At 41.0% G+C, this 27,594-nt stretch overlaps 1 non-coding gene across 1 annotated transcript; it reads right to left on the bottom strand.

The window, feature by feature from the left end:
- Positions 1-8,164: 8,164 nt before the first annotated feature.
- Trnat-ugu (transfer RNA threonine (anticodon UGU)) lies at positions 8,165-8,238 on the bottom strand. Its single transcript has one exon. It is a non-coding gene; the product is annotated as a tRNA-Thr (tRNA).
- Positions 8,239-27,594: the final 19,356 nt, after the last annotated feature.

The following is a 27,594-nucleotide window of genomic DNA, read 5'->3' as shown; positions in this document are numbered from 1 at the left end:
TGCCCTTCCCCAATCTAAATGATTCTGGGTGGATGGGGTATTGCAGAAATAAGATTGGCCATGAATTGATAATGGTTGAAGCCAGGTGTAGTATACGTGGGAGGTTATTATATTAATCTGCCACCTTGTATATACAGAGAGTCCTCTATTTGCATGGTTCTAACATACATGGATTTCAGTTGCCATGGTTTAGTTAAATAACGCAGCCATCCTAGAACAGTTTGACTTTCAGTTACCATGGTATATTAACTGAGCTATTGCACAAAGTACAAGCTATGCTGCAGGCTCTTCAATCCACAAATCATTGCATAAGTAACAGATGCACATCATTATCCGTGGTCAGGCATATCGCTTTTTCCAAAGTCTGTCAGTGGGTGATTGGTCACTACCCGTCTGTTTTTCAGTTCACACACAGACAGGAAGTATGTTGTGTTGCCTCCTCATCTCCTCATGGTAAACAAAGATGGAGAGTGGAGAGAGGGAACTGCCCACCCCCAAATGAAAATGCACCCAAGAAATGAAAAGTAGTTAGAAGTGAAATTCAAGCCAAATGTAAATGACTGTGGGAACATGGACACTCGCCATTCAGGACTCTACACACTCCCTGAGGCTCAGGAGGCTGAGGCAGGATCAAAGCCAGCCTCAGCAATTTATTGAGGCCCTGTCTCAAAACAAGAATAAATAAAGAAGTAAATAAGTAAATAAAAAGGGGTGGAGATGTGGCTCAGTGGCAAAACACCCCTGAGTTCAATCCAATCCCCTAGAACCAAAAAGAAAATGAAAAAGAAAGGAAGAAAGGAAAATACTCTACATACACAGCCAGAGGAACTCAGAAGGCCACAGATTGCAGCCTGAAAAGTGATTTTATGGAGAAAATGAAAAGTCCCAGAGGAAGGGACACTGAGAAGAAACCTCACGTTGAAATGCACTCTTGGAGGCTGGGGTTGTGACTCAGTGGTAGAGCACTTGCCTGGCATGTATGAGGCCCTGGGTTTGATCCTCAGCACAACATATAAATAAATAAATAAAATAAAATAAAGGTCCATTGACAACTAAAAGAATATTTTAAAGTAATTAAAAAACAAAGAAAAGAAAGGCACTCTTGGTGACGTTTTGCAACATTGAATGCACAAAGGATAAAATGTTGACAGCTGATCCTAACTTAAGAGCATGACAATTCAATAAGGCACTAGGCACAGAAAAGACACTCCCTTGTAGGTGAGCAAGAAGGCAAACTCTGGGCAACTACTCCAGATAAGTTTTTTGGTCATTGTTTTTTTTGTTTTTCTTTTTTACAAAGAAAGAATTTTTTATGTTTCTATTGTTTTAAATTATAGCATGCTAAGTAAATATTGTTTTACTATTATTTTCATTTCCCTACATATTTACAAACAGCAGTAAAGGATATTTAATGTTTTGACAATTCTTTTTTGTTTTTTGTTTGTTCCCATGGAAATCAAACCCATGTCCTTGTGCATGACAAAAATTGTTAAAGGTCACAAAAAATCGTAATTGACCTCACTGATTATTAAGATTGCTCTTCATAGTTTCAGCCTTCCTGGCCCTTTTTCAAGGCTTGTAGTATTCAAGAAAGTGAAGACTGGCAGCATGGGGGGTCTCTCAGCCACATCCCGCATGAGAGAAGGGTTAACTGCGGGAGGACAACCTTGGCTCTTTATCAATCAGGTACCCATAGACTTATCTACTCAATAAACACACAAGAGCCAATGCGCCTTTTAAATGAGATGGGGCGTGACAGGTCTGGCCATACCAGCTCTGGCCTCTAACAACATGGAGTGGCCCAACCCTCTTTTATTTATGGACACACAGGTAAAGGGGCCCGGAAGGGGAGGGGCTTCTTCTGTGATGGACAGGATGGGGTGCAGTTAGGGGAGCCATCCTCTGAGGGGAGCTACACAGGGAACCGTCTAATTCTGCTAGATAAGGATGGCTTCCCACATGGCAGTATTTGACATTTTCAATACTAAGTAGTTCTTTCCCCCCTAATTCCCATTCAACCCCATCTTACAAGAATTATTTAATCTTCCTGTGCTTCTGGGTCCTCATTTGTCAAGTGAAGATAATAATCGCACCCTCAGCACCTGTGAAGATTTAATAAGTTAATACCTGTCAAGTACTCAGCAGTGTGAATGATATAGAGAAAGCATTTAATGAATATCGGCTGCTATTATATTTACAGATCTGAACCAGAAGGAAATAACATATTCTAGGTAGTCAGAGACGATCAGGGTGTTGTTATAGTGATCATCACCTGACTGCCACCTTGTAGTTATTCCTATTTGCATATGTCCCTAAAAGCCTGCCTTGAGGACCACACAGCACAGCACATATTTCAGCATTGCTCATGTTCCCCAGGAGACTCCACTTCCTGTTGATGTCAATTAGTGTTTCTCAACTTTTTCTTCTTTAAAAAAAAAAAAAATCATCACCCCCTTCTCCAAGGAAACTAGTTAGACATTTTCCCCTAACCACCTTCCCAATACAATTTTAATTCTAACCGGGGTGTCTAACCGGGTGTGGTGGCGTAGGCCTGTAATCCCAGTGGCTGAGGAGGCTGAGATAGGAGGATTGCAAATTCAAAGCCAGTTATAGCAATGGCTAAGCAACTCAGTGAGACCCTGTCTCAAAATAAAATACAAAAATAGGGCAGGGGATGTGGCTCAGTGGTTGAGTGCCCCTGAGTTTAAAAAAAAATTATTCTATCTATCATCTATCTCTGCTGTGATTCTGCTCACATTCTCTATGCATATTTGTGTTTTATGCATAAAAAGAGCAAAATTCTTCCCCCACCAATTTTTGACCCTCTTGGGGGGATACAATTACCATGGAGAATCATGATGTAGGTGAAAATGTAGCAGACACACTGACTGACTACCTAATGTCCTTAGGACCAAGACTCTCATGTCTCCACCTCCTACCTACACCCCCACTGCCAGTCGGCTGCTTTCTGCTTTCTAAGAGAGCCCCGATTTTGTTGTTACTCATCCACTGTCTTCTACATGGTCGTGTACTTCGCTTAACCAGTGAGGTAATCCCATTCCCTTTGCTAGTGATTAATTAGGAATGGGTGTGAAACACAATTCTGGCCAAGAAGCTGTGAAGGCAGATCATCCAGATGGCTTTGGGGAATGGTTTATTCCTGAATGAGAGAAAGACACAGTACAGAGATGGTCTAGCTTTTCCCCGTGGATGTCGTTAATTCTTGGTGTTGCCTTGAAATCTGGCAGCTGTCTTTTGTCCCTCAGGAGAGTCAGCTTTAGGGCCTAAGTGACGTGCTGAAGGTGCCGCGTGGATGGATATAATGAGGGTTCCTGATGACACAGGAGTTACGGAACTAATCAGCCCTGGAGCTGTCCACCTTGGGACTTCTTATTATATGCGGTGATACTTTTCCTTATTGTTTTGGCTTGCTGAATCAGCATTTTCAGGTATTGTGTTCCAAAGGATCCCAAGGTGATATGGGGGTGGGAAGACAGCTTTGTAGGACAAAAGAATTTTGAGCAAATATATTAGTAGAAAGTTAAATCACTCACATAAAATGAGGAAGGCTGCATTTTGGAGATAAAGACTGGGAATACATTTTCTTCAATTGCTGAATAAACTTGTCCACTATTATTATAAATCCAACCTATTTCCTACTTCTCTTAAATTATCACTGTGCTTATTGGACAGTGCTCTGTGCTCCCAGTGAAAGTTCATGTCGTTCCCTTAGCCTAGAAAGTACTTCTACTTCTGTGTCTTTCAAAAATGCATCAGTTCATGGCCCAGCTCCTTAATCCCTGAAGTGCTATAAACAACCTGCTTCTCTAGTCTCCCATAATGCTTTATATCTCACATATTACTTTTTCTTTATGAGTAAATAACAACCTTGTCTTCCACACTAAACTGTAAGCTTCTGTGAGACAGAGACTTTTAAATGGACACAATTGAAAGATGGCATGAATCCTTGCTGCCATTTCACTCAGGTATTTACTCTCTGACCTATTAGCTTTGGGGGAAGGTATCTCTATCCCCAACCCAACTCCAGAGGAGTTTTTATTGTGTAGAGGTAATCCCATGATGCTTGCCAAGGCAATAGGCTTATACCTGTCTTTCTGAATCAATCATTGAATTTCTCTGGACGTAGTAATTGATTTCAGTAGGACCACAAGAACCAGTGTATTAGTCGATTTTCTATTGGGTATAACAAAATACCTGAGACTGGGTAAAGTATAAAGAAAAGAGGTTTATTTAGTTTACAGTTCTGGAGTCCAAAAACATGGTGTTGGCTTATGCTCAGGTCACCTGGCTATAGCACAACATGGTGGATGGTATCATGGCAGGACTCATAAGAATGAATACATGAGACAGGAAGCCAGAGCATGTCTTGGATTTTTTTTTTCTTCTTTTTTTTCTTTTTTAACAACCCACTCTCATGAGAACTAACTGGAACCCTAGAAATTTTAATCCTTCCTAGGGTGATACCTCCAATGACCTAACCACCTTCCACTAGGCCCTACCTCTTCAAGGTTCCACCACCTCTTAATACCATCACACTGAGCCGCCAACACAAAAACCCTTAGACGTCAAACCACATCCAAACTATAGCACCCAGTTTGGATCAATGAAAAACAAAGTAATCTTTGATAGTTGTTTCTGGGAAAGAACAGCCTGTGCTTCTAAAAATGAATCTCCATAAGAACCTTCCTCTCTCTTGTAAATCCTGGTGTCTAGAGGAGCTGTTTTGGTACAGTGAGGGAAGCCAGCTGGATGATGAGACCACTACTCAGAGGGGAGATGACCCAGGAGCCACCAAATGTAAATAACCTCTGAACTTCCATTTACATGAGAGAAGACATGCCTAGTAAGCTGGAGCCAAGTTCTTCCTAACTTGCATCACGAAGAGTCCTAATGGGTACAGAGATCCTGTCTTCAACTCTGTGTCCTCCACAGTATCCGCCACATGGCAGGTATCCAAAAAAAAAAAAAAAAAAAAAGCTTTTTTGGGTTGAATGAACCCATGGTTCTAGTACAGTTCCTTTCTAGCTCCCTAGCTTCCCCCTGCAGAAGTTCCCATCTGCTCCCCACCTCATTTGAGCTTGAGGCTTCCGGTATGAGTAGGTTCTCATTTTCAAAAATGGAAACAGAGCTTCCTGAAGTGTTAGGAATGTTCATGTCTATCCAGCCCAGATCTCTCTTGGAAATTCCTTGTTGAATACTGAAAAATCTCAACTCACCGACTTTCCTTTCTCTAGACTTTGTCCTGCCACATTTCATTTCTATTGAAGTTATCATTTCAACACACTTTCATGAAGTTTTAAGCTTATTACTTCCTGGTGATAACTTTTGAATCACCCTAATCAACAAACTGTCTATAAATCACAGTTTAAGTTGGGTTATTGTTATTAAGTATTCAATTACCAAATATTTGAGCTGCAAAGTCCTGTACTGTGATTAATATAGTACCCAAGACACTTTCAATTAATTCTTGTCTTCAGCTATCACTTTTTTTTGGATAAATACCAAGGAGTGGGATAGCTGGATTGTAGGGTGGGTCCATCTTTTTGAAGGTTGAACAGGATTCCATTTTATCTGGACTACATTTTCTTTACCCAGGGGTAATATTTTTTGGCTTGGATTGTGTAGGCTTTACCAGATTTCTTCCTGCTTATACCATGTATTGTTTTAAATGATGTTGCCTATCATAGGCTCAGGAATAGGGCCAGAGATTGGCATTGACTCTGCAAACAGACATCTGTAGGTGGCCCAGCACCTAGGAAATTATCTGGCAAGAGTTATCATTCAACCACATTGCCCTATATTGTGACTAGTCAACCAATTAGATTAACTTTCAGAGATTCAAACTGTGAACTGGTAGGAAATGGGATAAAAAAAAAACTGCTAAGTTCAATCACATTGAATTTTAGGACTCTGTTCATCAAGAGACTAGATAGAGAATGAAGACAAGCTATGAAAGAAAGAGAAAATATTGGTAACATTATGTAAAAAGTCATTACATAAAGTAATTCCTACAAATTAATACAGAGAACACAGATAACCCAATAGTTCTAGCCAAAAGTTTCGAAGAAGCAGAAAAGAGAAAAATACAAACAATAAGCATAAGCAATATGAAAATAAATATAAGCAATATGAAAATAAATTCAGCCTCATGAGTAATGAGATGTAAATGAAACTCCAATTATCCACCAGTAGACATCCTGTGGTTGGCAAAATTAAAACAACTGAAGAGAAATACAGACAAGGCTATGAAATGAAAGGGACATAAAAAGGAGCACTGCACGAAGAAGCATGATTGGGACAAGTACTCTGAGTTTGGCATTTTGAATCAAGTACCCTCTGACTCCCAATTGTACTCCTCAGAATATACTCCAGGAAGATCCATGCACATGGACACTAAGAAATAAATATAGGAATGTCCATAGCACAATAGTCAAAACCAGAAACCAAAAACCAAACTGGAACAATAAAAGAAACTAGAAACAATGTTAATATCCACTAATGATAGAATGGATAAATAAATAATGGTATGTTCTTATAGCGGAATACTATTGAGCAGTGAAAATGAACGACTGGTAACTACATCGTAACAGCTTGGGTAATTGAACTGGCCAGGAAGTGGGAAAAGAGTTTGGACAACATATGTCCATTGTCCTCCCTGGTATTTTGGGGGATCTTTATCCATTAATCTCTTGCAATACTTGAAGTAAACTTTGGATTAAGCCCTCTTTGGAGCTGTAGGGGGCCCACAGATTGCTTTAAGGGTTAAATACTTACGGACTTTTTTTTTAATTGGTGAAACATAATTTCTTTGTAATATAATTCCCTTGGAAACTAACAAGGCTTCAGTCAGTCCCTTCTTAGATATAATTCTTGAAAACTCTTTCTTTGTTTCCTTGATCAACCAATGACTCTCTCATTGTAATAGTGACTTACTTGAATCCGTCTGAAACAGTAGGCTTCAGAGCAAATTCTTAGACCCTTAGTATCTCTCATTTTGACCACAAGCCTGGCTCTTAGTTTGAGAAGCTTTAATGAGTTCTTTGAGCAGCTATTGTTGACCTCTTCTTGTTTGGGGTGCAGAGGAAATTGCTTTTTTAACTCTGTAAAGATCTACCTTTGCACATTTCTAGACATTCTGCAATCTGGTTCATTTTACCTGCATTCTTTTTTATGATACCTTCCCAAAAAAGTGGGAAGAAGCACCTGGTAAACACTAACATTATGGTTTTATGCACCTGCTTCCTCTAGAGCTAAAGGCAACGGGGCTGTCCTTCAAGTTATTGCAGATGACTATCTTGCCTTTTTTTTTTTTTTAAAGGTACTAGGGATTGGACCTACGGGTACTCTACCACTGAGCTATATTCCATGCCTTTTTATTTTTTATTTTGGGACAGGGTCTTACTTAGTTTCTCAAGTTGGCCTCAAACTTGAGATGCTGCCTCAGCCTCCTGATTTGCTGTGATTACAGGCATGCAGCAACACACCCAACTTGCTTTTTGCCTCAGCATATAAAGGACACCAACTTTCTAGTACATAATATCAATTTTCTTATTTCTGAATTGCTGATACAATATCACATATTTTAGGTTTTTACAATAGCAATGCCATTTCTGTATCAATTTCTTTATTAGTCAAGGTAAATTAGGGTGCTCTAAACAGAGATCTGTCAATAATCTCATACCGTAAGGAAGAATAATGTTTAGTTCTTTATCAGGTATGGTCAGCATGAGCTTCCAGGCATTGGGTGGCTCTGTTTGATCTGTACATTCAAGGATCCAAGTTTCCTCCATCTTGGTCCTCCATCCCCTTTGGCTTTGATGACTACAAATTCAAGTCTGATTCATTTCTACATCTGGGTTCCAGGTGTGCCAACGGGAAAGAAACTGGGAAGGAGACATATCCCGGTCTCAACAAGTAGGGCTAAAAGTGGTACATGACATTTATGCTCACATTCCTTGGGAGGAAACTTAGCCACTTAGCCATATTTCATATCAAGGAAGATTGGAAGATGTGACTGGGATAAAGGGGAGAATGGATTTTGGAGGATAGTTAGCTCCATGTTAGCCCCAAATTTTCATCTCAAGTCTTCAAGTCACTCCGCATCTCCGAGACTCAGGCTATTTTTTTTTCTTTTTTTTTTGGGGGGGGGGTACTGGGGATCGAACCCAGGGCCTTGTGCTTACAAGGCAAGCACTCTACCAACTGAGCTATCTCCCCAGCCCCCGAGACTCAGGCTGTTAACCAAAAAGTCAGTGATACATAGAAGACCAGAAATACAAGAAAGAAAAATCTCTTGTCATGTATTTTATCTATAAAAAAGTCAAGTAATTTTACAACTATTTTGAATGACTAAGGCAATGTATTTATCTTTATCTTTCAATTTTCAGTACTTGCTATGTGTTGATTATAAATTGATTTAACGTGAAAAGAGGGATTTTGAATTTAATTTCTCTTTTCCAGCTCTATTGAGGTATAATTGATAAATAAAAATTATATATATATTCAAGACATAAAACATGATGTTTTGATGTATGCAAATATTATGAGATGATTACCCAACCAGGCTAATTGACATATTCATCTCTTCACACAGTTATCTTTGTGTATGTGTGGCAAGAACACTTCAGATCTGCACTCTTGGTGGGGCATGGTGGTACATGCCTACAATCCCAGGAGCTCAGGAAGCTGAGGCAGGAGGGTCGTGAATTCAAAGCCAGTCTCAGCAACTTAATAAGGCCTGCTGTCTAAATAATAAAATATTTTTTAAAGGCTGGTTCAGTGGTTAAGAACCCCTGGGTTCAATCCCCAGTACCAAAAAAAAAAAAAAAAAAAAAAAATCTGCTGCGTGCTTAGCGAATTTCAAGTATATTATTAACTACAGTCACCACACTAGACTTTATGTCTATTGAACTTATTCATCCTTTGTAACTACAAGTTAGTACCCTTGATTGACATCTATCCCATTCTTCTATGTCATAACCCCTACTAGCTGCCCTTCTACTCCCTGGTTCTATGAGTTTGACAGTATTTTAGAGTTCACATATAAATAAGATCATGCAGTTTTTTCTCCCTGTGTTTGGCTTATTTCATTTGGCCTTCCCTGTTCCTCCATGCTGTTCTAAACCACACTATTTCCTTCTTCTTCTTCTTCTTCTTTTTTTAAGTTTGAAAAATATTCCATCAGTTTCACAACATCTTGCTGAAATATTGGGGAACTGAGATTTTTAAAACCATCTCTAGTAAAGCCAGATAAGGAAAAGGAAATTAATTGGGACAGGCCCATTGTTATGAATTTAAAATATATAACATTTCATAATTATGCTTTTTAATGAGGAAGAAAGGATGGGTGGAAGGAAGGAAGGGAAAAGGAAGGAAGAAAGACCTGGCACAGTACCCAGCATAAAGCACCCATTTAAATGTCAGTCCCCTGCCGGTGAACCTCCTTTCAGCACATTTATTTCCCTCCAGGGACTGTCCTGGCTCACCTAAAGGAGGTGATGTGTGGGTGCGGCAGAGGGAGCTGCTGCCGCCCAGAGAGGCTAAAGATCAAAGGTAGCAGCAACAATACAACATCCAGGGTTGCCTGGCAGTGTGACAGGTAGTGGGAAGGAAATTCAGGTGGAAAGAGCTACAGTAGAGAGACAGCAAAGGCAGGGTGTGTGCCCTTCAGGGAAGGTCACCCACTGCATCCCGTGCACCTGCTCCCTGACAGGCGACCATACTGGAGAACTCCCAGTAGCCACTTCAGTTCTTGCTTGTTTTGTTCTGGCAAGTCAGAAAGTACAGGAATGCGATGTGTTCGATTTGCCTAAGTTCGATCAGGTTAGCTAAAGGGATGTCTGTATTTCTGGATGTTTGAGTAATTCCTATCTCTGCTGCCTAAGCCAAAGTTCACTCATGTTGAATCTAAAACCCGGTATTGAACTCTGTCCGCTGTGAAAAAGGGCCAGCCACAAGGGGAGGAGGGAAAAGGACAGGACAGGAAAGAAATTGCCATCTGAGAAATGTCCTGCAAAAGAATGAGCACAAGGATTGGTATTATTTTGAGCTCTACAAAACAAAAACAAACAGAAAAAGCACACACACAAACTTATGAACTGACACCAAGAGTATGCAAAGTCTCATGCTAGGTATGAAAGGGAGAGAGGAGGAAAGACTCAGCTTTAGTCTTTCAAATGATCAAGGTAAAAGCAAGGGAGACAAAATTATCCTTTAAAAAATTAACCAAGAAAAAAAAAAAAGCATATTCCATTATGGGGAGAGACAGTGAATGAAATAAAGCTGGGAAAAGAATGACTCAGTTTAATCATTCATCTGTTCAGCTAATCTTTCACTCCACAGACATTGACTATGTGCTGTCCTCTACAATAGGGACTAGAGACACAAAACCAAATAGAACATAGACCCGGTCCTCCAGCAGCTCCAGCTAGAAGTGGGAGATAGACAGTAAAGCAAATAAAAGTGGGACTGTTATCAGGACTGTCATAGACTTAGGTGCAAGGTTCATGGTGATGCTAACCAGGTGGGATTTTGTGGGCAGAGACCAAGAGGAGGCTTGCAAGAAGGGGCAAAAAGGGTGACTGATGACTGAGTGTGTGCGGAGCAGGTGCAGGATCTAAGGGGGCGGGAGGCAGCTCTGGGGCAGCTGCCAAAGTCTTAGAAGCCCAAGCTGCTGGAGGAAAAGCTTCTGTGGCATGTCATTAAACCCTGGAAAGCAACAAGGAAGGAAAGACACCCACCATCCTAGGAAGAATGTGATGATAGGGAACTGGACAAACTTTCCATGGCTGCAGTTTAGCCCCTGTCCCCATCAGAGAAGTTGGTTATCAGGCTGGGGACAGGAACAACCTCGATGAAGTGGAGAGCACTCTGTCCCATCTGACCTCCTTTTAGGAAACTGAAACTGCCACTCTGGAGCAGGCATACAGGAGCCAGGAAGAGGCCATGATGGATGGTCCTGTGCAGGAAGACAAACTGGAGTGGGAAACTTGCCTCCTAATTTAACAAATGGACAAAACGGTTGCATTAGTAAGAACTTCTTGTTTGCAAGTTGTAGACACTCAGGCTAGCCTAAATTAAAAAACCATCAATTATTATAAAGATACAGGGCTCTTTTAACATGAAAGGACAGGCAGGTGTCAGATTCCAGGAGGGATCACAACCAGAGAAGTGGGCAGCTGCCCACAAGAAGCCAAGTGGTGCCTCTCCTCGTCTCTGCTTCTCTCTGGGCATCTGCTTCCTCTCCCCCTCTGGCGCTCTCTCTCTGTCTCAGCAGAACAGAATATGCCACCCACAGAGTTCCATATTACAGCTCCCATACCTTGGAAAGCCCAGATCTCTCTTTAAACACAATTCCGGATGTGTCCCCTCTGTGGGAGGGACTCAGACTCAATTGAGGACAAGACAAGAGGATTCATGCTGAACAGACAGCTGCTGTGAGCTGCCGCTGTGGGCAAGAGGGAAGTTAAGAGGGCTCTCACAGTTTGGCAGGCATCCTAAAAGATGTCAGCCACAGTTCTCATATCTCTAAATCCTGGGCACTGCTTTACCAGGTAATTGTATTGATTTGATGGGTTCATATATGTAAAACAATATATTAGGAGGCCTTCATAATAATTATAATTATTATAGTAGTTGATAAAGATAAAATATGATTTATTTTTAGGAAAGCCCAAATCAGGAGACAGCCATGTAGCCCTCTTTCCTCTGACAAAGCTATCCATCAATGGGGCATGGTTGCAAACACCTGTAATCCAAGCCACTTGGGAGGCTGAGGCAGGAAGACGTGTTCAAGACCAGCCTTAGCAATTTAGCAAGGCCCTAAGCAACTCATCAAGACATGTCTCTAAAAAAAATACATAAAAAGTTGGAGGCTGCAAATGTGGCTTAGTTGTTGAGTGCCCTTAGGTGGGTTCAATCCCCAGTACCAAAAAAAAAAAAAAAAAAAAAAGCCATCCATCATAAGATGGAGATATGAAGATATGGGACCATCAGGTCTCCCTCTGTCTTCTTTCCTCACCCCATCTTTCTTTGATACAACTTAAAACTCCCACCCCCACATCTCCTTAAGCTTTCCTTGCTATTACAGATAGCTATTTAGTCTTTGGGGCCTTTCTCCCCCACAGGTACTCATCCATAATGACTGTATTTAGGAATGTTACGTTTATATGGTGATTGTATGTCTATCCTCTCAAACTGTAAGGCTGTGGGCGAGGGACCTCTCTGAACACTCAGGACCTTGCCATTGTCTAGTGTTCACCTGATAATATTTGTTGATTCATCATGTATTCACAGGAAGGGCAGTACCCATTTATAGACTCATAAAAAGGATCTTAAGAACTCATTTATTTTGGGTCACTGCCTTTAGGAAGGATTTGGTTGAAGTTTCCCAAACAAACGACCAGGTATTTTACTTCCACTCCCAACGATCATTCATTCAAACTGGGATTTGGAAGGGATTTGGCAGGTCTTCTAGACCAGTCACCTCCTTAGAGTGGAGTCCTGCTTTCCAGGACCTGAGACATTGGGTATCTTTTAAGGCCTCCAGTTGAACAGGGAGCAGCTATGGCCTTCCTGGGAAGCTCACTTCAGCTTTTACAATTTAGAGAGTCGTCTGCATGAAGAATCTCAAATCTGCCCCCTTGTCACTGTCATTCAATGTTCCCAATTCTGTAGGACCAGTACTACTGCCTCTTCTCCTTGGCAGCCCTTCTTGACATGGAGTGAGGGTTGTGTTCATATATAAAATCCCCTTCTCTTCAACTCAAGTGTGCTAATGTCCTTCTCCACAAGGAACAGCTCACGAACCCCTTCTGTCCTTGATATGTTGCTTCCCTTTTGAATCTTAGAGTTCAGAATCCAGCAGGATACATAACATTCAGTCGGGTCTGAAGTTGAGTGGAGTAGGGTAGGGCCTTTCTTGTTTTCTTTCTTTCTTCTTTGTTCTAGATCTCATTATGGTGATTTTATTAATGCTGTGAAAATTTGAGGTAACTTTTTTCTTTTTCTTTTCTGATAAAACTGTCATAATGTTGATTCATATTGTTATAACATCTTCATGTATTTTTTCAAAATAAGAGAATTACTTTTCTTATTATAAATATAATATGTATTCATCATGAGAAACTCAGCAGGGGACCAGGGAAGCATAAAATGCAAGGACAAGAAAAGAGAACAACTATATTATGATTTTACCTCTTAAAGATAACTTCAGTTAACAATTTCATGTATATTCTTGTAGACATTTTCTACACGCATACGCTTTTACAAAAGTGGAATTAAACTCCTGTGGCAGATTAAAAATGGGTACTAATTCTTTACCATTTCTGGGCTGGGCCTGAGACTCATTTGAATCAATAAAATGAAGTAGAAGTAACCCCGGGTGATTTCCAAGGTTGGCCCTTAACTAGCTTCTGCCTTCATCTCTTGGAAGGTTCTTCTTGGAACCCAAATACTACATGAGGCCTCACCAGCCACCTAGGGAGCTCCACAGTAGGAGGACCAAAGCCCAGACTGAAAACACCAACAGAGCTCCCAGGTGGTGACTAGTACCAAAAGTCAGTCATGCTCATGAGGTCCCTTCAGACCTTCCAGCTGCCCCAGGACCCCATCAGAACCAAGTAAGGTACAACCCTACAAAGAATCATGAAAAGTAATAAATCGGGGGCCTTCCACCCCGACAAGTACTCATCCATAATGAGTACCTGGATTTTAGGATTGTTTGTAACAATAGCAATTGATAATCAAAACAGCTGCACATAATAGTGAATAGTTATACAGTGCTTCGTCTATGCTAGGCACGGTTATAAATTTTTCCATATTAACTCACATAACCCTTACAATAGCCTTGTGAAGTAAATACTATGATAATTAATATATTATCGATCCCATTTTGTCCTGAGACATAGGGAAGTGAGTAACCCAGGACCATGCAGCAAGGATGTGATGGGACTGAGATTTGAACCAGAGCAGTTCTACAGGATCCAGAGTCCTTATACCAGAAACAACTTTCAATGTCGGTATATATTAGTCTACAACATTAAGGTGTACATTGAAATCTACTGAAATCTTGATTTATGCATCCAAAGTATCATTGGGGATTATGTTCATGGGATAAACGTTGTATTCGTGTTTTCAAGTTGCTGATAAAATTTTTCAATAGAACAGAGTTTAGGAGCAAGCCTCATTGGAGCCCCCTGTCCCTGACCCCGCCCCCATTGAGATCTCCTTCCAGAGCAACACAGGTCACATAAGAATAACCTGAACGCTTGTTTTAAAAAAAGGCAGGGAGGGCAGATTCTCAGACCTCACCCCAGACCCAGACCCTCTAGTAACAGAATTCCTGAAAATTGGACCCAAGAATCTGCACAGATCTTTTGCTGATACAGATAGGTTGGGGCACCTTTGATCTAATCTCCATTTCTCCTTCTCATCCATATTGGTAGCTTTATCAAATCCTCTGAATTTCCAGTACAATAAGGTCACAGGAACCCTCTGGGAATCATTGGCTCTGCTCTTATGATTTCATGCTGGACTCTTCATCTGTGAAGTGAGGAGGTTGGGTCACTATTGCAGTGGACACTGTATTGCTCTACTGTGCCCACAAACCTCTTCTTCAGGAAGGAGGCATTCATCCCTTCACCTGTTGGAAGTGCTGGCTGCTGACAGTCACAGGTAGAATATATTTATGTCATCTCCGAGGATGTAGCCCTGGAGAGGAAGAAGTTGATGAAGTATAAAGACTCAGGTTCTTGCCTTAGATGGTCCAGTTCTGAAGAGCCATCCTATGCTATTGACCTGAGACCTCTTTGGCTTCTGCATTGCAGTTCATTTCATCCCTCTGCCCACTTCTACTCCTTTCGCTCACACACTCCTCACAAACGTCCTGCTCTCAATCTTCATCTGAGTCTAATTCCTAGGGAACTGGCCACCACAATGACCTTTGACTTGGATTGAATCTACAGCACAGATTCTCCTCTTAGTACCTTTTCGGCTATCTTAAGCTCTGTTCAATTTGAAGAGCATTCTCCTCTTCATCCTCCTCCTATCCATTCTTCCTTCATTGCACAAACTTTGATTGTAATATGTGCCAGGTCTTGCAGACAGCCTGGGTCTTCTGAAACTTGCCCTTGTCTCCAATAGTGGAAAGAGGGCAAGTACTATGGAGCTCAATGGTTCCTCCTCTGTCTCCTTATCATTTGTTAACACTGGGCTGTTTCCCAAGCTGCAACACTAGCCCATCTTGCTCTGAACATGACCCAGCAGGCCTTTTTATTGCTCTAGTCATGATTTGTAAGACCCTTCTCTGTAGGAGTTTTAACCTTCTAACACTATTCTTATGAATTTATGTCTCTCTTTATATTCCCTTTTAAACTTCCAAGTTCTTCCTTCCAGCTCTTGAAGTCAGACAGGGCAAGGGCCAACATCAGGGTTTCATTCATTTAGGACATTAGTGTCTATTTCATGCTTACTGGGCTTGGAATAGTAGAACATTTGGGAGAAAGGATTTCACAACTTCCGGAAGGGCTGGGGCAGGATAAGGGATCAGTCGAACTTTTATCCAATAATCCATCCAGGGCCTACTCTACCTTAGGTGACAAAATAAATCAGCACATCTGCTATAGCCACCCCTCTCTTTTGTCAACTCTAGCCTGTGAGGGCATTATTCACCCTCATGTCCCCCTTCCCCTTCATGGATTTGCAGCCTCCCTGCTTTCCTTTCTGTATTCTTCCCCCTCCCTTTACTGTCAGTCATTTTCATTTTTTATTTGAATGAGACAGCTCCCTTCCCAGGGATCATCACATTTCAAGTTTATTTTTAGATCACATTGCACCACAGCAGGCTCTGTCTAGTGGACAACGTATCAACAGAGATTAAGAAAGCAAAGAGAGAAAAGAAAGAAAGAAAAAAGCAAGCAAGCAAGCAAGCAAAGGGACTCAGGAGGCTGAGCCAGGAGGATCATAATTTTGAGGCCAGCCTCAGCAACTTAGTCAGACCTTGTCTCAAAATAAAAAATAAAAAGGGTTGAGGATGTAGAGCATTCCTAGAATTCCTAGGTTCAATCCCCAGTACTACAAAAAAAAAAAAAAAAAAAAAAAAAAATAGTGTATTTTTTAAAGGGTAAATTTAAAAATAACAAAAAATGAAAGAAAGCAAAAAGCTCTTTTTCAGACTTTGTAATCACATCATGTCTAAGGGCTCACTGCTAAACAGATATAACAATCTAGCATAAGAACAGAAAGGACCCAAGTCCAATACTCTCATTGTATAGATAAGCAAACCAAGGAATAGTAAAGTCAAGCAACTTTTCAAAGGTCACACAGGGCCAGGTGTGGTGGCACATGCCTGAAATTCCAACAACCTGGGAGGCTGACGCAAGAGGATCAAAAATTCAAGGCCAGCCTGGGCATTAGCAAGACCCTATCTCAAAGAAAAGGGTGGGAGGCTGGAAATGTAGCTTGGTGATAGAGCACCCCTGGGTTCCATCCTCAGGACTCGAAACAAAGGAATGGTTCCACAGCAGTAACTGCCAGCACAAGGAAAGAGGGTGCCTTCGACAAAGAAAGAACATACAGACAGTACATGTTAGGAGGGGCTCTGCCTGTAGGAGGTGCTGATTTCTGAATACTACCTAAGAATATTAGTTTTGATTATACACAACAGTGGCCTATGCTTGTTAGTCATGCCTCTTACCTGCTACTCCTCCACAGTGGGTTAAGACCAAGTCCTGGGTGCCTTTACAAATAGATTAAGAGCAAAAGAATCCAGGTTCTGGTTCACCTGATTCCATACCTTACAAGTTGTTTGACTTAAGGACATCACTTATCTGCAGTATCCTTACCTTCCCATAAGGGATAGTGGGCAAAATGTGGCATACAAAATCTCTAAGGCAGAAAGCATTTTACAGCATGGGTTGTTGTTTCCTATCCTGTCTGTGTTTTGGAATCCTCTGTGGAGTTTGAAGTGGAGGGTAGGGGTCTTGGAGGATCCTGGTATTTGGATTGTTTCTTAAAATTTCATGGGTCATGTTGATGGAGACCTCTGACAAAGAATAAAAGACAAACAGAAGAGCAAAAACAAATTACTCTGTTAACTAAAAAGGCCTTAGATTATCAGCACATTTTAAACTTTCTGTAGAGTATATACCCAAGGGCCAAACCACAGAACAATTAAATTGCCTACACTTTCTTAGACACCACAAATTCTAATAGCAGGCCATTTCCCCATCCTTAGAAAAGATTTGTTACTTTGGTGATATTATTTCTCTTACCTAGCAGTCTAAACACTGCCCCTGTTCTCTCTCTGAATCATCTCTCCTTGCCTGCATGCTGAAGGTTTTATTAGATTCCAAGTCATGGCTTTTTATTCTTTAACCTCTGAGAAATCACTTTTGCCCAATTCTATTCTTTCTGGTCCAAGAAAACAATCTGATCAAGCCCCGGATGATGATTTGTAGTAGCTCAAATCTGCAGTGTGGTCTATGAACCAGATTATTAATTTATTCCATGGTGTAATTATCTGAGAGTCCTAGTTCTCCTTTTTAACAATTGAGTGGCCTTGAGCAAATTTCTCAATCTCTCCAGGTCTGTTTGAGAAAGATCTACATTATTCCCACAGCTCATCACCTTAGGGAAGTATTGCTTCTTTGTGACAGCTCTTTGAAATCCCAGTTGAGTGTTAGAAAGTTGCCACAGTGGTCATAACATAAAAGGAAAAGGTTCAGAACGAGAAGAGTGTATTCAAGGGACATTTCATTCGGTCCATAGGACACCAAGGTAAGCAGCAATTACTTCTGTCTGCCTCTTTCCCCTCTTCTGGGACAGCACTCCCTTTCTTGGGAGAATTGCTCCTTTCTCCCTCCCTTTGGTTCTAGGGAAGTCATTGGTCCAAGTCCCCTGACCCTTTCCTCTGGGTCACACTCACCTGGTCATAGTGATTGATCTGGAGATTCACCCAAGAGCCTGTCCAAAGACCAAATAAATAAATAAATAAATAAATTTTAAAAATAAAGGTTTTTTCCTAAATAAAGTTTGTACAGGAAACCTCCTGGGAGAATGAGGCCACTGTCAGAGGGATGAAGAAATGAGACAGAGGTGGGGACAGGGGAACAGCAGGGTGACATGGTATCAAGCTCCCTTGCAATTCTTCCTTTGACTCTTTGAGCTACCCCTAACATTTTCCCCAAAAGTTTTTATTTTTTTTATTTTTTTAAGCCAGTTTTGAAATTTCTGTCACTTGCAACCCAGTGTTCTGATGAACAGTAACATTCTGATCGCTTACCCCTCCACCATGCACGTTTTTTTTAAATGTCAACATTTGGAGGCTCTGTGTGTTTGAGAAGGAGTCTGTTCCTGTCTTTCCTTGATCAGTATTAGATTGCTCTCTTGTCAACTTGTTTACACTGGATACATTTCCCAGAATGCCTTCCCTGTGTGACTCTGGGTTGGAGTTGGCTGAAAGTTAAAGTCACATGAGATGGGGGAGGTGTTATGAAGTACAGTCATTGGGCTGAAGATCACTGTTGGTAAGAGGTGTTAAGAGACAGAGGTGTGGGCAGCTCCTGTTTGTCCCCACCTTCCCTCCTCTGTCACTGCTGGGACTGCTCATCAACAGTGACCCCCACGCCTACTTCCAGATGCATTACTATGAACTCCCAGGGGCAGGAGCCAACAGGAGTCCACATCCTTCCAAAGAAGTCTCCATGACATCATCCTGACCTGTCCTCTGTTCTGCAAGTTCCACCTGGTTCATTCACGCCAAGGTCACTCATGACTACCTGTGATCCTTTAACTCCCCTTTTCAGGTCTTTACTTTCCCAGTTCCTCCCCCCAATTTTGAAAGACTTAATTCTTACAAAAAAATTGCTCACTCCATAATACTCATAGTGGCTCCATACCCAGAGTTCAACTATGACTAATGCAAGTGGTATGGGGTGGGCAAACTCATCCTCTCTTTGCTTCCTGTTCACACCCAGCCATCTACCTCCATTGTTCCCTCCTCTCTGGTTACTACATCTTTTTCCTCATTTCTCACCACCTTCATGTATCTATCAGTGGGAAAGTCTGACACAGTCCCTACTCACCTAGCCACAGCACCTGATGCGGGCTCAAACTCCTCTTCTCTCTGACCTCTGCCTGGTTCACTTTCACACTGTTTCCTGCTCTTCATTTCCGATCACAAGCCTGCACCTGGCAGGCAGCCTAAAGATTTGACACAGGCTGGCACCCAGCTAAGGCAGATGCCGGCATGTCCTGCTCAGAGCTTCCCACTCATGATTTCCAATTAGGAAATGTCATCAAGGAAAGAAATAAATACCCTTGAAGAGAACTCAAATGGGTGCGGTGTGTTGCCCAGAGTAGAGGCCAAATAAATATTTTATTAAATGAATTAACATAGTAAAACTGTTTCAGTTGAACATTATTAAGGAATGTTTCAGATAATCAACATGGTGTTTTGTTGGTCTATTGAAGGTGGCATGCATGGTCTGAAATTTCTACTGGGAGTTGGCTGTGTTCTTGATGGGCTCAAGGTCTCTTCCAGCTCTGTGATGACAGCTCAAAGGCCAGAATTGCTAATCACAGCTCAGCCACGTCTCAACATGAGTCAGTCGGTACATCAGCCGGGTTCTCTAGGCTCTGGCTAATCTATCTGGATCAATGAAATAAACAGTACAAGATTTGAAAGTCACAATATCTTAGACTTGGAAGCAACATTTCAAGATTATCTCTGACTGAGGAAGCTGATCCTTGTTTATCTCTATCCAATCCTTTGGCTTCGCTTGACCAATCCCTTTCTTGGGACCTCATGGCCATAAACTACTATCCCATCTCTGCAGGCAGCAAGTGACTGTTGCTGTGGTTCAAAACTACAAACTAACATCATGAGATCTAAAATCATATGCAGAAAGGGAGTAGGTCAAAACAACCTTAGTTGGGTTCAAGTTAAAGAATGGTTACTAACATCTAGACAATCGTTCTCTGACAGGGTATGTTGTCCAAGAAAAACAGGAGTCACATAGAGAACAATTTTACATTAAATAAGAATTGCCATTTTGTGTTGCCAAACACGCTATGCCAAGCAACTGATGATGGGTACAGAGGTGGAGTGTTCCCACGGAAGAAGCATTTCCTACATGACATGGCGTCTCAGGGTAGAATGGAGTCTGTTTGGTCATTGCCCATGTAGCCTGGTCCATAACATCTAGGATGTAATATACACTTCGTATCTGTGTTAATGCTTAATCTTCATACAACTATGAGGTTATCTGTAATTTGAAGATGAGGCACTGAGATCCAGTGATCTCACGTAAAATGCCTCAAGTTGCACAATTGGTAAGTGTCAGATTTGGGGTGCCAGATACTTCGGAGTGATCCCAATCTCTGTTCTTTTCATGTACAACTCTACATCTACACTCTTATCTCAGTCATTCTAGATTGACTCTTTCAATTTCCTGATAAGAAAGGAATTGGAAACCAAACATCATATCATACCAAATCACAGATCAGTGGTTGATTGGGTAAATTTGTGATTAAACAATGAATATCTATTTTAGACAGTCCTGCTGACTTATTCTTACCTCCTCCTCTTGTTTTCTACATACATTTCTGTGGGGGTCATCCCTGCCACATCCCGCATGGAGGAGAAAAGGGTTAACTGCCAAAGAAGGATGTTGGAGGTTTTTCTATCTATTACCCAAAAAACTTATCTACTCAATAAACATGGAAGAGCCAATACTCCTTTTAAATGAGAAGGGGCATGACAGGTCTGGCCATACCAGCTCTGGCCTCCTACAACAACTCACCCAACTCTCTTTTATTTGTAACATACAGGTAAAGGGACCAGGACTGGGAGGCGCTTCTTCTGTGATGGACAGGATAGGGTGGAGTTAGGGAAGCCATTCTCATAGTGGAAAAATTCCAGAAGGAGACAGGGAATCACTCCCACACAGTGCCACATGCTTCCCTGCAGTTCCTGGAAGCCAGGCCTCTGCATCCCATGGCTCAACCTAGTCTGATTCTGCTAAATAAGGATGCTTCCCACACATTTCCCAGTTTTATAACCCATCTGGTATTTGGGCTGGGTGGATTCTGCCAGGTCATGGAAATCAAAGTCAGATGTCCTGACCAGGTTAACCAGGTGAGCAGAGGCCTTTACCTGAGGTTTGTTTGATGAGATTTATTTGATTCTGCTAAATAGCACTTCTGTCTCACATCTGTCCTCAGAAACACCTGGAGTACAGGGGCAGGTCAGCAAAGCCCTACATGCAGCAATTCACATGTTCATAGTGGCAAACACAAGTAGCAATGACAACTGGGCCTCCATGTTTACACGAAGCAAAATATGAAGGTAACCAACGGTCATCTCCAGGCCTTCTGCTTGTCACATTTTAATGACTTGACACACTTATAAGAAAGGACAGTACACATTTCAACAGGGGATGCCCTCTGGGTTATTTGTTCAGCTGTACTGCTCTGGAGACAGTCCAACCTCCTCTACCCCTTCAGAAGCACATATGTTACCACCACACCCTTAGATAGTTCCAGTGGATGTTGTGACCTGCCCAGATTCCCTTTCCCAGGAATTTTGGATTTCGGACATAGAGATCCAAAGAAAAGGGTTGTCTGAGAAGGCAGCCCATTATGGTCAGGCCAATTATGGTAACTTTCTCAAGGGGAAGTCTACCACTACCTACTTCTCCAGACCCTACAACAGCTCCTGTGATTGCCACTGAGGCCAGTATAATGCACAGGAAAATACAGTATGGAAATAACTAGACTCTGCGCGCACACACACAGATGGAATCAGAAAACTTGCTTGCTAGTCCTCAAGAATAAATCCACTTGCAGGTACAGTGGTGCACACCTGTAATCCCAACAGCTTGGGAGGCTGAGGCAGGAGGATCACAAGTTCAAAGCCAGTCTTAACAATTTAGCAAGGTCCTAAGCAACTAAATGAGACTCTGTCTCGAAAAAAAAAATTTTTTTTTAAGGGCTAGGATGTGGCTCAGTGGTCAAATGCCCCTGGGTTCAGTCCCCAGTATTAAACAAACAAACAAACAAAAGTTTGCTGTGAAATAGCACCCCATGTTATGCCAGCAGCAGTCTCACACACCTGTGTATACTGCATCTCTTGACTGCATCAAGAGGTCACACTGCTAGGATGCTCAACATTGCAAAAACAAACAGGTCACCTCTCATGACTGACCTGTACCATGTAGGTTTATATGAGGTCACACTATGATGTTTGGACAACAATGACATTGGCTAACAATGTGTTTCTCAGAATGTACCCTCGTCATTGACTGTGACTGTACACAGAGTGTGGGAGTGAATTAATCTGTTTTCCTGTTGCTCTCTGCACTTTTGTGACACAATCAAGGCCTGCATTTTATTTTGTATTTCAGACATTTCTAGAAGCCCACGATTGACCCCTGGAGGGCAGGAATGTGCTTTACTTACCTTTGCATTTCCCATAGGCCTAACTGATCACTGACCCCAATGAACACTCATGAACACTGATGTAGTTGATTTAAGTTGATTGACTATACTAACAGAATGACTTTCATATTTCTATACTTAAATTTAATCACCTATCCTTTCTCATATTCATATATTACGTTATGATGTGGGATACAGGCAGCACTTAGGTAAGAGCCTGTGCTTTTTTTTTAAAGGGAGAAAAGGGCTGGAGGTGTAGAGAAAGGGTTAGTGGTGAAGTGATTGGCCCTGGGTGTGGTTCTCAGCACTAAGGGGGTGGGGGAGGCAGGGGTGGAGATAAAAGGAAACTCCTAGGGGATGTTTCCCCTTTTTTCCTTGTCTTGGCCTCTTTTCCATGTCCCTCTTTAGTGACCTTTCTCTGCTCTTAGCTCTTTTCACTGCCTCAACTCCTGGCCATGTCATCTGGGACCTTCCCCTTTCTAACCCTGTTGGAGTTATGTCAAGAAAGGGTGCAGAAGTTGGGTGCAGTGGTGCTCTCCTGTAATCCCAGAGACTTGGGAGGCCGAAGCAGGAGAATCACAAGTTCAAAGCCAGCCTCAGCAACTTAGTGAAGCCTAAACCCTGTCTTGAAATAAAAAATTAAAAAGGGGATCTAGGGTTGTGGTTCAATGGTAAGAAGGCTTGCCTAGCACATGTGAGGTACTGGGTTCGATCCTCAGCACCACATGAAAATAAACAAAATAAAGGTATTGTGTCCATCTACGACTTAAAAAAAAAAAAAAAAACTTAAAAATAAAAAGGCCTGGAGATGTGGCTCAGTGCTTAAGAGCCCCTGGGATTGATTTCTGGTAAAAAAAAAAAAAAAAGGGGGTGGGGTGGGGCAGAGGGACTAGGCAGCAAGGGCTGCCAATCTGTATGCCACATCACCACTAAGAAGACTCTCCCCAGGGTCCTAGCAACCCAGGACCTGGAGGGTGGTGAAGCTTAGGGGAGAGCCAGAACCCAGCAGAGGCTAGAAAATCAGATATTAGGTCGTGAGGTTGGGGATTGACAGCACAATCCCCAGAAGACCTTTCTTCCGGGCCTTTGCAGCTGTTTAGGGCTGAGCAGCCTTGAAGGATGTTTCCCAGTGAGATATTGATCTCTCCATTTGTCATCTAAGAGCATTCACAAAGGCCTTACTGACAGTTTTGGAGAGATGGAGAGAAGTTCATTGTCAAGGCTGGCAGTCTCATGCTCAGAGCAACCAGGACTATGCCCATGGCCAGAGCCCTCCTGTCCTGCCTCTTGCCGTCTTGTCCAGCAGACAGCTGCTGGGGTGTTGACAGAGGCGTAGCTGTGAATATGCCTGAGGGTCATGAGTATTCTAATCCTTCCTTGCTGTCTCAGAAAGTGGTTGGACAAAGGAGAGCGGGTGGCACCAGACACGTTAAAAAATTTATTCATTATACTTTTGTCTATGTGCTATACTAAATGTTGTAAACAATGTAAAGGGGCCTTGCACTTTGGGGGCTCCCATTCATGTTTCAGAATTTTAGTGATAAGAAGATACATACTGGGCTAGGGTTGTGGCTCGGTGGCAGAGTGCTTGCCTAGCATGTGTGAGGCACTGGGTTCGATTAATAAATAAATAAATAAATAAATAAATAAATAAATAAATGTAAAAAAAAAAAAGAAGAAAAGATACATACTTACAATCTTTTTCCATGTGTATAACATCTTGGGAGGTAAGCAGTTGAGGCAAATTTCTTTTCCTGGTGTAGGCCTATTTAAAAAATTAAAATAAATCTTTTGTTTATTTTCTTTGCTTAAGTAATATATGTACTATTGAAGAGCTACCTCTACAGGGAAATATACGGTTTAAAAAATACAGTTTAAAAACCATACTGTTTTGTAACTTTATCATTTTTACTCAAAAATACATCAAACATTTCTGTGGCAATCAACAGATGTACAAAATCATTTGTCAGTCTTAATAGCCATAGAGTATTCTGTTAGTATAATCTATTTAATCAATTTCTGTAGTTAAAACTTCAGGTTGTTTCCAATTGTCTTAAAAATCATATTTGATAAGTGTCCTTTTATAAAACATCTGCTTTCTTGTCTGGTTTTTGTTTTAGAAAAACTTCTTGGAAATGTAATCTTTTCATAATTTTTCACCACAGTCATTTTCCATCTAGAAAAATTCCATGAATTTATACTCTCTCCAAAAGAAGGAGTATTTGTTAAATAATTTAAATTTGTTTTTCTTAAATATTAAATAAATGAAAATATTTATAAATATTTATTAAATATTTAAATATTTATGAAATAGTGGCATAAAATATAATAAAATATCCATGAAGCCACCAGTCAGCTTAATATCACTAATGCCCTAGAAGTCCCCTAGTGCTCCTCCAACCCCTTTCCAGTCTCCTCTTTCTCCTCCTTCTCAGAACACCCTTTTGAATTGCCTCCCCCAGTTCCTTGCTTTTCTTTAGGTTTACAAATATGCTTACATCCCTTAAAAATGACTTAGTTCTATACGGTTTTCCTTCATAGAACTGAAATTCTACTTATGCATTCTTTTTTTACTTGCTTTAAAAAAATTCATATATATATATATATTTAGTTGTAGATGGACACAATACCTTGATTTTATTCATTTATATTTACGTGGTGCTAAGGATCGAACCCTGTTCCTCACATATGCTAGGCAAGTGCTCTACCACTGAGTCACAACCCCAGCCAACCTTTACTTGCTTTTAAAAAATATTTGCAATTGAAGTATAGCACACACACAGAAAAGTGCACGTATCTTAAGTGTGGAGCTTGATGAATTTTCTCAGCATGGACACACCTGTAGATCAAAACAGAATATGACCAGCACCCCAGAAAGCCTCCTTAACCCCTCCAGTTGCTGTCTTCTTCTGAAGGGAACCAAGGTTTATAACACTATGAAATATATACAAATGGAATCAGAGTGACTTTACCACTACACAGTTTTCTATTATATGAATATATCACACTTTATATATTTATCTATTGAAGGATATTTAGGTTCCTTCCAGCATTAGTTTTATAAAGAGGGACATTACAAACATTCTCATATATGTCTTCTTATGCCCAGATGTAAAGATTTCTTTAGGAGTAAATTGGAGTGGAATTGCAGGCTCATAGAGGATAATTATTGTTTCCTTAACAACTAACGTTAGAAGCTGGGTATGTAGCTCAGCAGCAGAGCATGTGCTCAGCATGTATTAGGCCCTGGTTTCCATTCCCAGAACCATGTTTTTAAAAGTAATTTCATAAGTAATGCCAAATATGAACTCACCAGGCAAGGGGTATAACTCAGTGATAGAGCATTTGCCTAGGCTACAGGTATGAGGCCTTAGGTTCAATCCCCAGCTCTGCAAAAGAGAAAAACAAATAAACCAGTAGCCCATCACTTTAAAATAGTATTTGCCAATCTGAAATTAAATCCATTGTTTAAATTTGTATGTAACTTATTATATTTATATGATGATGATGATGATGATGATGATGTTATAACAGAGAATTACCACTGAACCACATCTCCAGTCTTTTTATTTTTATTTTTGAGACAAGGTCTTGCTGAATTGCTTAGGGTCCCACTAAATTGCCAAGGCTGGCCTTGAACTTGTGATTCTTCTGCCTTAGCATTTTTATTTTTTTAAGCTATTCATTGGCCATTCATATTTATTCTTTTGCAGATTCTCTGTGTCCTCAGTCCACTTTTCCGATGGGTTGCTTGTATTTTTTCTTAATAATTTTTAAAAGATCTTACATATTAAAGATATTATTCTTTTATCTGTTATGAATGTTACAAGTACATTCCCTACCATTTGTTCTTTTGCATTTACATTTGTAGTTTGATTTATTGTGGTTTGTGCCAATCCAAATTTTAAAATTTTGTGCAATTAGAGTCATTGATACAATTTAGATTTGGAAGGTTCCCCAAAGGTTCATGTGTTGAAGGCTTAGTCTCCAATGCAACAAAGTTCAGAGGTGAGGTTTTTAGGAAATGATTATACCATGAAGGTTCTGACCTCATTGGGGATAAATCCACTGAAGATTCACAATTTGAATGGACTTTGGGAGGTGGTGGAAATTGTAGGAGGTGGGTCCTAGTTGAATGGAGTAAGTCCTTGGGGTTATGCCCTTGGGGACCTGTATCTTTTTCTCACCCCTCTCCCACCCCTCCTGGCTGCCATAAGCTGAGCAGCGTTTTTTTTTTTTTTTTTTTTTTTTTCCTGCCACACCCTTGTGTCATGATGTTCTGCTTCTCCTTAGGTCCAAAGCAATGGAGTCAGTGGACCATGGACTGGAGTCTTTGAAACCGAAAGCCAAAATAAATCTTTCCTCCATTAAGTTGTTTTTCTCAGGTTTTGTTCACAGTAATGAAATGCTGACCAACACAATCACCTTTTTTTTTTTTTTTTCTTATGGATTCTCCCCTTTCATACTTAAATAGAATTTTCCACTCCTGGATGACATATTTAGTAAGGTAACTTATTTTTCACAGACATGTAGTACCTGAGAGTTTTCCCAAGTTGCTGGTCAGAGGTAGCCATGGCTGGGTCAAAGTAAGTCTCAGATCATATTTCTGCTTTGCAGATTTTAGAAGCAAAATTGGTGACAAAGTTTCCATTATCTAGAGGCTTGTTTTTACCACACAGACAATGAAAAATAGATTGAGTTGCAATAAGGCCAATTCTTTGTTTCTTATGCAAAGGAAGTAATTGTCTCCTTTCCTTAGAACCCAGCAGGTGGGCTGGGCTCAATACAGCAGGGAAACTTCACCAAAGTGAGAACACCTGAGGGACAAAACCCAACCCTCTAAGAATCACCAAATGAACTCTCCAGCAATCTCCTGGCATGGGCTCCCCTCCCTCAGGGTTGCTGATTGCTCAGGCTTTTACAATTCTCAAGCCCTGTTCCAAGGAGCTTTTGTGGTTTAAATCAATGTGCTTCTGGGAATAAGTGCCCTTATTATTTCCAGGTTCACTTTAATTGTCTTGCTCTTATACCACTGTGGCATAATACCCTTTGTACTATGGTACAATAACAGTCCTTTCAGGAATCTGTAAGAGCTTTCTAATTAGAACCCATGACCTCACAACAGATAAAGAAACT

The sequence above is a fragment of the Sciurus carolinensis genome, chromosome 12 (assembly GCF_902686445.1).
Source record: "Sciurus carolinensis chromosome 12, mSciCar1.2, whole genome shotgun sequence".
Taxonomy (NCBI): Eukaryota; Metazoa; Chordata; class Mammalia; order Rodentia; family Sciuridae; genus Sciurus; species Sciurus carolinensis.
Note: the sequence above shows the minus strand (reverse complement) of the source record. Positions and strands in the feature narration are given on the sequence as shown.